Here is a 9,341-nt window from a genome sequence, read left to right as displayed (position 1 = left end):
TTGCTATATTCCCAAGACCGACAACTGTGCCTGGTATGTAGTGAGCATTCAGTAAGTAAGTATTTGAATAAATGAATGAAATAATGAAAAAAAGTTTAAGACCATAACCCAGAAACATCAACATTTAGGGATGGACACAGAAAAGAAGACACTGAAGGGATACAAGTTAGAAAGTTTAGAGAGGTAGGAAAAGCAAGAAAGAGAGAGTGGGGTCACAGACACCAAGGCAGGAGAGCTTGCAGAACTCAACCTGCTGCAAAAGACCAGGTGCGACAAGAACTAAAAAGTCCGCATTAGTTTCAGCAACTAGAAAGTCATTGGGTTTTTTGTGGCAGCAGTTTCAATGGGGAGGAGGTGGGCAGATCATAGCGGTATGACCAGAATGTGGAAGATGGAAAGGAGCTAGAGGCTGTGAATGCAGGTGATTCTTTTCAGAACCGTGCCTGCATCTTCATTAAGCAATTTTCTCTTTCCTTTTTCATTGACACTTCCCCTCAGACTATAGATAGCCTCAAGTCTCCTCATCTTAAAAAACAAAAGCACCTTCTGTTTAACTCATTCTCCAGCTATTGACCTATCTTTCATTTCCCTTCTTCTCAGGTGAATGGAAGTCTGTGAGTGTCTTTTGAATCCTCTTTCTTCTATTGGTTCTCCTGAAGTTTCCCATTCACTTATTTTCTGACCTAGGCAGCCCTTGTAACACATCACTCTATAATGAATATATATATTCAATATACAATTCACTTATTCACTTATCCATTCATCCCTGCCTCTTCTCTTTCTCTCACTCCCTACATTTAATACATCAATACATCCTTACATTATTTTCAGAATATACCTGACCTGCCCATTTCTCATCACCTCCACATTATCACCCAAGGCCTGGACACCATCATCTCTCACCTGAACCACAGCAATCACCTTAAAAACAAATATCCTTGCTTTCACTCTTGTTTCTCTATTGTCTATTCTTATATTAGCCACCAGAGTGGTCCTTTCAAATATTAAGTATTTTGTCAGTCTTCTATTTAGAACCTTCCAAGGGCTTGTCATCTCATTTCAAATCCTGGATGATCTGAAACAACTTCTCCCCCATTACCTGGCTCGCCTCATTTCCTACCACTGTTCTCGGTCATTGACCTTCCTCCAGCCACACTGGCCTCTTTGTTGTCCCCTAAACACACTCCACCTCAGGCCACCTGCGTTTGCTGGTTTATGCTCGGAACACTCTTTCCTCAGACGTCATTTGGTTTACTCTCTCACTTTCTCAGCACTCTGTTCAAATAGCCCCTTAACCCGAAGATCTCCCCTGGCCAGCCTTTATGAACCACTGCACCTTCGCCTCACCCAGCTTTCTGCTCACTACATCCTACTTACATAGCACTTGCCAGCAGCTGACTCATTATAGTAACTTATTTATCATCTATTTCCCTTCACCAGACTGTGAGAACCTACGAAGTGTACCTACCAAGAGCACCTCTCCTGGAGAAGCAGCAACAAAGATAACCAAGAAACTATTCCTGCCCTTGAGGGGCCCACACTTTAGTGAGTCCTATAACCTAACAAGTAATTAGAATGGAAAGGCTCAAAGCAATCTGGATGCAAGAGTCAGGCCCCAGGGAACCGTGCGGTTTGGGGCAGCAGTTACACACTCTTCTGCCGGGGTAGTAGTTAAAACCATGAGTTCACTCTAAGAGAATGTGAGAAACGAAAAGCACTCGGGAGACACCATTGTCTAAGGGCTGAAGGACAGAGAAAGCAGGCCGAGAAGAAGACGACTCAAAGAGGTGAAGAAGGGCTGGAAGAATGGACGAAAGACAATATTCTCACTCCCTGATGTTAGAGCTACTAAATTGTCTTTCCAGAATATTACTAATAATCACAGCAATGAACATTTCCTAACACTTTACTCCAGGTCATTACTGTTCTAAGCATGTTCCATACATTCACACATTAAACCTCACAACAGCCCAGGAAGTTGAGCACCAGAATGGCCCTGTTTTTCAGTGAGGAAATGGATTCATTTACCCAAGTGCACACACCTACTGAGAAGTAGAGGTTAGAACCCAAGCAGTTTGCGCTTGCACTCTTAGTCACTATGTTGTTATCCGTAATACTAAGCTAGGCTAGCTCTCTATGCTTTTTCCTATTTTATTGAGTATCTATTAAGGGTGAGGCATTATTGTAGGCTCTGGACCTAGAGCAGTGAAGAGAACCAAGGCCCTCCCTTCATGGAGCACATATCCTCGTTGGGGAGATGGACAGGGAATAAGTCCATAGATGCAGACAAAAGTGCTGTGAAGGAAAATAAAGTAGGGTAAGGTATCCTGAATCACAGTGGTGGCCTCTCTGAGGAGCTGACATTTAAGTAGAGGTCTGGAGGAAGTAGGAGAGTGAGCCAAGAGGATATCTGGGGGAAGAACGTTCCAGGCAGAGGGAACAGCGAGTGCAGAAGCCTTAAGGTGTGAGTGTGCTGGTGTGTTCCAGGAACTGCAAGGAGGTCAAAGCAGTTGGAGCACAAGGAACCAGGGAGAGAGAGGCAGGAGATAAGGTCAGAGAGATATGGAAAGGCTTCCAGGACTGTTAAGTGAAAAAGATTAAGGGGTAAGGCATAGTTATTTGTATGGTATAATCACATTGAGTAATGAAGTATGTGTGTCTGTGTGTACATCCATATGGTTAGATAAGTATATATATATTTGCTTCTATTCTGAAATATTAGACCACAGACTCAATAGTGATTCCATTGTGAGGAAAGGAAGGGATATTTAGACTTTTTATTTTATATTCTCTCATATTATTTCTTTAAAAAATTTTACCTTGCATATGTTACTTTTTTAAATTGACATATATTTGATTGACAATGTTGTGTTAGTTTCTGATGTACAGCAGTGATTCAGTTATATATACATATCTATTCTTTTTCAAATTCTTTTCCATTATAGGTTTTTACAAGATGTTGAATATAGTTCCCTGTGCTAGGTCCTTGTTGTTTATGTATTTTATATATAGTAGTGTGTATATGTTAATCCTAAACTCCTAATTTATTCCTCCCCCCAGCCCCTTCCCTTTTTGGTAACCATAGTTTGTTTTCTATATCTGTGATTCTATTTCTGGTTTGTAAATAAGTTTTTTATCTTTTTTTCTATTTCACATAGAAGTGATATATTTGTCTTTCTCTGACTTACTTTGCAAATGTTACTTTTACAATAACCAAAAAGTAGCTTAAAAAATAAACTCTTAACCATGTGTTAAGGGGCTCCAGCTCAAATCCTCTTACTCTCTATGGGTAGGTTGCCTCCATTTGTTTCTTGCCTCTCCACGTCCTCCTCAACCAAATCCAGTCTGACTGGAGACTTTACCACTCCCCTGCCCCTGTGCTTACAGAGCTCACCGTGACTTCCCTAGGGCCACAAGGGACACTCTTCAGTCCTGCTTCTTGACCTCTCTGCCTTTGACACTGTTTACAGCTCCTCTGTTTGAAACTCCTTCCCCTTTGGCTTCCCACCTGCCTCCTTTCACCTCACTGAGCATTCTTCCTCAGTCTCCTTCCGCCGGCTGCTTTTTGTTAGCCCACCCAACAGACCTAGGTTTCTTCTGGTTCTGTTCTTGACCCATTTGCCTTTCTGTGCCACACAGTCTTTCTGTGTGGTCTCATCCATGCCTGTAGTTTCAGTGACCATCATTATGCTTCCCCGCCCCAGATCCGTATTTTTAGGCTTTTCTCCTGCACTCTAGTCCAAGACACCCAACTGCCTATTAGACAGCTCCACCTGCAGACCTCTCCGGATCTCAGACTCAACTGTTCTAAAACCAAACTCATCTCCAAGCAAAAATGCCTTCTTTCTGCTGATGTCCTTATCTTGGTGGTATTGCCATCTGCTTGATGGACCCCAGCTGGCAACCTGAGAAAAGTCCCTCTCTTTCATCCCACGTATCTAAATTGACTCCAAATCATTCTATCTGTTGAAACACCTCTGGAACCTGTCCTCATTCCTCCATCTTCACTGCCCCTGCACCCATCATCTGAACTACTTCAGTATGGACGTATGAGTCTGAAGCCATGGGACGAGGTCAGAAACAACATCTTAACCACATTTCCTGCCTCCGGTCTCACTATCAGCCTACTTTCTTACACCCAACTGCCAAGGTGATGTGGCCCAGAATCCATCATGTCAGTCTCTGTTTGGAATCTGTCAATTTTTCCCTAACTTTTCAAGAATAAATTCCAAACTCTTCATTATGATCTGGCCAGTCGTTTTTTGACACTTTCCCGTGTACCTAATGCTCAATCAATACTGAAGCACTCTTTGTTTCGCTAAGGCCTTTCCTTTTCATGTTTCAGTGGAAGTTTTGTGACACAGCATCTTAGTGTCTCCAGATCTAACATAGTACCTGGTACAGAGCGGAAGTTCAATCAGTACTCATGAAATAAGTAAAAGGACAGAACATCAGAAAGCACAGAGGTTGAAGGTAAGAACACGAATCAGAAGACTACTATAAGAGTACAATTTAGAGTAACTAGGAAGAGAGAGAAAGGCAATGCTCTAGTGCAACATTTCCTTCAAGCTTCCACAAGGTGAAATAGTAGTAAGCAAATAATAATGATTTCTCTCATTTTTCTCTCTTTGAGAGATATTAACATTAATCATCAGAACTATTTCAAACAGAGACAATTTAACTGATATTAAATAAAATTTTTTTTTAAAGAAAGCCCAGCACATACAACTGCCAAAATCCACTGACAAAATAAGACCCCTTGGATATGAATCCCAAGGTCCAAGAGTGCAGCTGGGAAAAGTCATTTATTCCACAAACATGAATTGAGCTGGAACAAACACTGCTTGGCACAGGGGATACAAAGAAAAGCAACACACAGTTTCTGTTCTCAAAGAGTTCATGGCCCCCAAATCATCTAATCTTTACCTTTGGCCAGGACAACACCTAATCCTTTACAGAAAGCCAGCTGTCCATGCTGGGGTGAGTATTTAAAGGCCTTTTAGTCACTGGTATAGCTATACCTAATTCTTTTGGAATGGAAACCCATAGACAGGGCAATAGCAAAATGCAACCATTGCTTCCTTAATGGAAGGGTGCCTTTGTAGAAGGGTAATGGACTTGGCCCTTCCTTCCCCAGAAGAAAGCAGCATCTAAGGATTCTGAACAGTCTTCTGTTCAATGATGATCAAGCCTTCCTATGGGCAAGTTTAAATGACTCAGCCACCATTCTTTTCTTAGTTCCAGGACTTTTGGGAACCACTAATTTGATGTTTTCCATTGGAGAGGCCTATTTGGAGAGAGGAAATTGTTTATTTGAGAGGGGCTATCTTCACAGTGACCGAGAAATTGTTTCTATCTGACTGAGAGAGAAGACACTTTACTTGGATTAGTTCATTCAATCTTCATAACAATCCTGTGAAGTTGCTATTTATATCCTTATTTTTCCAGATTAGGAAACTGAGGCATCATGTAGCTAGGTGTCTGGTTCAAGATCACATAACTACAATGATTGGATCTGAGCCTACGCTGGTTTCACAATACTGGTTTGCAACAAGAAATCTTTCCAGAGAGGAGAAAAGGGTATAATGTCTAGAGGTTCCTTCAAACCAGAAGTAATTCATGAGTTTGCAGAAAGTGGCAAGATTTGGGACTCTCTTCTTAACAATTTCCTTTTGTCATTTGGAAAACATTAAAAAATATGTGCACTTCTATTAGGTTGGCAAAGATCAAGAAGTTAAAAAATCCTTTTCCGAAGGGTGTGGAGAAAGAAGCACTCTTTTTTTTTTTAAGAAGTTTTTTTTTTTTTTTATTGAGTTATAGTCAGTTTACAATGTTGCATCAATTTCTGGTGTACAGCACAATTTTTCAGTCATACATGAATATACATATATTCATTTTCATATTCTTTTTCACTGTGAGCTACTACAAGATCAGAGCACTCTTAAACATTGCTGGTGGGAGTCTGAATTAGCTGAATTTTCACAAGGGCCAACTCAGTCTTTAAGGTGGACAACCTGCCAACGTCTATCAAAATTATAAATGTATATATATGCCTTTTGACTCAGCAATTCCATTTCTAGAAATTTATACTACAGATAAATTTGCCCATTTGCAAAATAACGTATGTTTAAGATTGTGCACTGCAGCATTGTTTGAAATAGCAAAAGTTTGGAAACAGCTCTAGTACCCCTAACAGAGAATTGGTTATAAAAATTATGCTACTTCTATTCCATGCAGCCCCAAGAATGAGGAAATGCTGTCTGCTGACCGGAATGATTTCCGAGATACAGATTTCAAAGCAAGATCCAGGAAATGGGTTTGCTATTCTTTCATTTATGTAAAAACTTCTATATGTATTTGCTTGTATAGGCACAGACTATCTCTGGAAGAATACAAGAGATTGATAACATTAGTTGCCCCAAAGAAATGATAAGCTCTAACTTGGAGAAGTGAGGGTAGTTCAGAACAAGAGTGGAGTGAGAACTTTATTTCTTTTTAACCATATGAATATATTAGGTATTCAAGAAAAATAAATTGAATTAAAATTTCAAATAAAAAATAAAGCACATGCAGTTTAAGATAATTTACGAATAGGCATATTTTAGAAATACACATTGTTATGCAGATATCACTACCATTCATCTCCATAACTCTTTTTATCTTACAAAATCTGAAACTCTATACCTATTAAACAATAACTCTCCATTCTCCCCTCAGTCTATTCTCTGGTAACCACCATTATACTTTCTGCCATTACAATTTTGACTACTCTAAGTAACTCATATAAGTGGAATCATACAGTATTTCTCTTTTTGTAACTGGTTGATTTTACTTAGCATAATAGCCTCAAGATTCATCCGTGTTGTAACATATTACAGAATTTCCTTCCTTTTTTAAAAAAAAATGTAATGGAGGTGCTGGGGATTGAACCCAGGACCTCCTGCGTGCTAAGCATGCATTCTTAGCATGCACTGAGCTAACCCACCCCCAGAATTTCTTTCCTTTTTAAAGTGAATAATATTTCATTATATGAGTATACCATGTTTTGGTAATCGACTCATTGATCGATGAACTCTTGGTTTGCTTCCATGTTTTGGCTATTGTAAATAATGCTGCCATGAATATGGATGTATCTCTTCGAGACCCAGCTTTCAATTCTTTTGGGTGTGTACCCAGAAGTGGGATTGCTGGATCATATGATGATTCTTTTTTTTCCCTCGAGGAACCGTCTTACTGTTTTCCACAGTGTCTGTACCATTCCACATTCCTGCCAACAGTGCACAAGTGTTCCAATTTCTCCATAGCCTCATAAACATTTTTTTCCTTTTCTTCTTTTTTTTTTTAAGTAATAGTCATCCTAATGGGTGTAAGATGGCATAGTATTTCTTTCTGGGATAAGCACTATGGTTAGTTGATACTGGTGTCAGACCCAGTGAGATTTGGTCTTGCCACTTACTGGCTGTGTGACTTTGGACATTCCTCTAGGACAGTTTCCCCCTTCATAAAATCAGAATTCGCTCAGAGGGTTTGTGAGAACTGAATGCACCATAAAGCACTCAAGCTCACAGAAAGCAGTCAACAAATGTAAGTTATTGCTACTTCTGCCTTAAAAGCTCCAACAGGAAACCAAATTCTGATTTCCTCTGGCTCTCTTTGGACTAGTCAGGAGGCAAAAAGACAAAACTAAATGATTTATCAAGGAGTTATCTACCCAGAAGCTTGAGTCTGAGGACTTCTCACAGTCTTCACAGATACTCTTCTTTCTTGCTGTTCCCACTCCACCTGCAGGCCTCCCACCTGTGCCCAACAAAGTGTGGTTGAAGTGGGGTTACTCAGAAACCAACCGGTTTACGTTTTCTCAGGGGTGGTGGACGGGAAGAAACCCTGTTGACACAGTTATATAAAGCCCGTCACTCAGTCCCTCGGCTATTACCTCTGCAGACCGTTATGCATATTAAAGAAGGGGGGCGGCAAATACAAAAGAAAAATAAGCGAGAGAGAGTGAGAGAGGGAACAAATCAGGATGCTTGAGGGAATCCACGTGGTCGCCAATCTGTAACTGATCAGAGCAGCTACACTGAAGCAAACCCCCCCAGAGTCTAACGCTAAATATATTGCAATGGAGAAACCGTCCACAATGGGGTGTCTATGTCCTTAGCAGAGTCCTGGGGCTGCCGTTTAAGAGACTCTTCCCGCTACTCCCACCCTTTTTGCACCTAGTAAACCACGCGATGTAACAACGGAATCTGGTCCTGTGTGTGCGCTGTGTGAGTGTGCGCTTTGCAAACCATCTGGGCTCCATCCTGCTCGGTTGGAACAGCGATCGATCCGGGACTAGTTGGGGGAGTTGGAGCTTGCCTGTGCCTCCCTTTCTCTGCTCCCTTCTAGCCCCCACCCCATCGTTCACTCTGCACAAACGTTTTGCGGGTGGAGAGACGGAGGTTTTCAGCACCAGGAGGCCGTGGACCTTCTCTGGAGGCGTGCAGCGCACCCTCCAGAGGGCCTGAGCTGACTGCAACCTGCTCACCACGACACCCCCCGCCCCAATTCGCCGCCTCAGGCTGTAATACTACATGCAGGGCGCCGTACGGGTGCGGGAGTCCAGGAAGGCTGCGTGACCTTCCAGCGAACTCCACCTCGGCTGGGGGTGGGAGGGATGGAGGCTGCCCCGGGGCCTGCAGGCTGTGTGTATCGATCCCTTAGCCCCAGCCAACGCAAGTTCTCCCTGTGCAAACCCCTCCCTCTCTTCTGTGCTTTCCCAGCCTCGCAGGCTTCTAACGCCTAGCTTGAGGCGCCCTCCCCTCTTTCCCGCAATAAAGTAAACCGGGTGGATATTCATCCCCCGCCCAAACCCTCCTCCTTCCCCCTCCCCCCTCAGCCTACTAACCCCGCGCACAGAGCTCGCCGCCGGCGGGCCCCTTCCACCCAGTGTATCATAATGCCCAACGCTCTTCTCCTCCCCCTCTCTTAATCAGAAACGTGCTCGCGAGCCCCCCTTCCTCTGCGTGCATACATTAGGGTCTGCTTTGCATGCAGCGGCAGGCAGAGAACGGAGGAAGAAGGGGCGGGGGCGCTTTTGCCCGCCTCTTCCCTCCGGGCCCCGTTAGCCACCCAGCTTCAGCTTCGTTGTAACGCCGCCTCGTTAGCAGAGCACGCCGTGGCCCCCGTGCCCGCGCTGGAGAAACACAACCCAAGTCTCTGCAGAAAGGCACGAAAGCCAGAGGTCCCTCAGCCCCGAGCGCATAGCAGGGCGAGGAGGTGGCGGGAGACCGACTACTCCGCGTGTGCATGTTGGAGAGAGCTCCGGCATGAAAATGGGAGGGGCTCTTTTTTTTTTTTAA

Source organism: Vicugna pacos, chromosome 33 (assembly GCF_048564905.1).
Source record: "Vicugna pacos chromosome 33, VicPac4, whole genome shotgun sequence".
Classification (NCBI taxonomy): domain Eukaryota; kingdom Metazoa; phylum Chordata; class Mammalia; order Artiodactyla; family Camelidae; genus Vicugna; species Vicugna pacos.
Note: the sequence above shows the minus strand (reverse complement) of the source record.